This window comes from Gadus macrocephalus, chromosome 8, assembly GCF_031168955.1.
Source record: "Gadus macrocephalus chromosome 8, ASM3116895v1".
Classification (NCBI taxonomy): domain Eukaryota; kingdom Metazoa; phylum Chordata; class Actinopteri; order Gadiformes; family Gadidae; genus Gadus; species Gadus macrocephalus.
Window position 1 is genome coordinate 23,362,880 of NC_082389.1, and position 2,050 is coordinate 23,364,929.

A 2,050-nucleotide genomic window follows, 5' to 3' on the forward strand; every position below is an offset into this window, starting at 1 on the left:
CGATATTTCCCACCACTATCCTCGGGCCTTTGATCGAGCGTTTTTATTTTTATTTTATCATTGGTTTATTAGCCTAATCTGAGGAGAAATCTATGCCATAAACAGAAATATTATAGGTCTTTATTACACGGGTCTTCTCAATGCCGTGGAACGCTCCGTTCACTTGCAAGGGTCCGGTGACTTGTCAACCCCTCTGCTGATCAACACTACGAATGCTGGTAACGAATAAATTGTAAAAAAGACACAGCATGTGAAGTTATTTTTTCGTTTTGGCAGTAGCCGTGTAATAAGCGAGCTAATGTATAGAACGTCGCCGGTCAATATCGAAAATAAGACCCTTCAGGGCGAAGCAAGACACCTTCGCTGCGCGTCGGTGTACTGTTCGCCCTGGTGGGGCTTATTTTCCCGATAATGACCGGCGTTCTATGCATTATCCCTTACATATATATTTAGCAGAGTAGACTAAGGTTGCGTCCCATTTCTACCCCTTACCCCTCCGCCTTACCCCTCCCCCTTGGTTTGAAGGGGTAAGGGTGTCCCAATTCTCATTTTGGTTAAGGGGTAGGGCGAAGACAAAAGGCTACGTAGCCCTTGAAACGAAGCGAAAACGTAGCTTGAAACGAAGCTATCCAAGGACCACACTTCAAAGGGAGGGCTTCGAGGAAAATCCGGCCGAAAATGCATTTTTACTAGTTGTTATCATTCGGACTCATGATGTAAAGTTGACTGTATATTCAGCTCGAAGTCATACACGGACAATGCGATCTCTGAGCTTGATATAAAACATGACATAACGGTAAATAACCGTTGAACTATACAAGATTTTAGCGCTCTCTAGTGGCCAACCGAAATCGCCAAATAAACAAACAGCAGCGATGGTTCAAGCGAAGGACACGCACAAATGTAAGTATTTTCAGCACTTTAATTACGGCAGACTGGTGTAATAATACTATTTTCGAGCGGTTTTTAATTGTGAAGTTAGTTTTGAATCACTAGTCAAGTTTGTTTTGATTCACTAGTCAAGTTTGTTTTGAATCACTAGAAGCCGATGCTAATGTGTTCCGCTATCGCTATTTGTTGAGATAGATATCCGATATCCCTTGACATGACATGTTAAGGTTTCAAGTAACATTTGTGTGCAGTGGATATGCTTACTACTACTATTCCTTGGTTGATTATACCGGCGCACTGCTTTGATATCGGTAAAGCTGCCACCTAGGCTACGTCGCTCGCCTGTCAAACTGAAGATTTCCTTTCCACCTTTACATCAGGGACACCACAGGAGACCAGACGGCTCATTAATTTCAGGGGGACCAGGGACAATGAGTTCCTAAAATCGAAAATTATCGCCAGAAAACAGTGGGAGTGAGTCTTACGTTGTTCAATCTTTTCATTCTTGCGTCTGTTTTCTACTTTGGTATTTCTGTGTTGAGCTCAATAGCCCACTGAATGTCTGTGTCATTATACCAATTGCCTAATGAATGTATCAACCAAACGAGACCATTGTTTTTGTTGTAATTTAGTATTTTGGTGTGTGTGTGTGTGTGTGTGTGTGTGTGTGTGTGTGTGTGTGTGTGTGTGTGTGTGTGTGTGTGTGTGTAGCCGAGCTAAATTTAATTTGATTTTGTTTTATTTTTTATCATTGTTCATACCTTTTTTTATGTGAACTCCACCAAATATTGGTTCCTAAGTAAGTTGGTTTCGTTGTTCCCTATGGCATGCCTTTTGTTTCCCTGGGGAGTGGTTTGGCGTTGCACCTGTGTGCACCTGTGTGTACCTGTGTGTACCTGTGTGTATGTGCAATGACAACAAATAAAATCCTATCCTATCCTATCCTATGGCAATGTTTTGATATGTTGAGGGGAGTGTCTTATGTCTGCATTTATTTGAAAGAGCATATGCACAGAAAAGCAGACGGACAGAGTTACAATGGAGATCCAGCGAGTTTTTAAAGCCATGTGACGCGTCGCATCTCATAGGGAAGTTAACGCCAGCATTTCTGACGTTTTTATCCACTAATTCATTATGTTATGTGAGGCAACGCAACGCA

General features: G+C 42.0%; 1 long non-coding RNA gene across 1 annotated transcript; it reads left to right on the plus strand.

Annotated features, from left to right (window-relative positions):
- Nucleotides 1-464: 464 nt before the first annotated feature.
- Nucleotides 465-1,848, plus strand: LOC132463663 (uncharacterized). The gene is made up of 2 exons (XR_009527101.1): nucleotides 465-903; nucleotides 1,272-1,848. It is a non-coding gene; the product is annotated as an uncharacterized LOC132463663 (long non-coding RNA).
- Nucleotides 1,849-2,050: the final 202 nt, after the last annotated feature.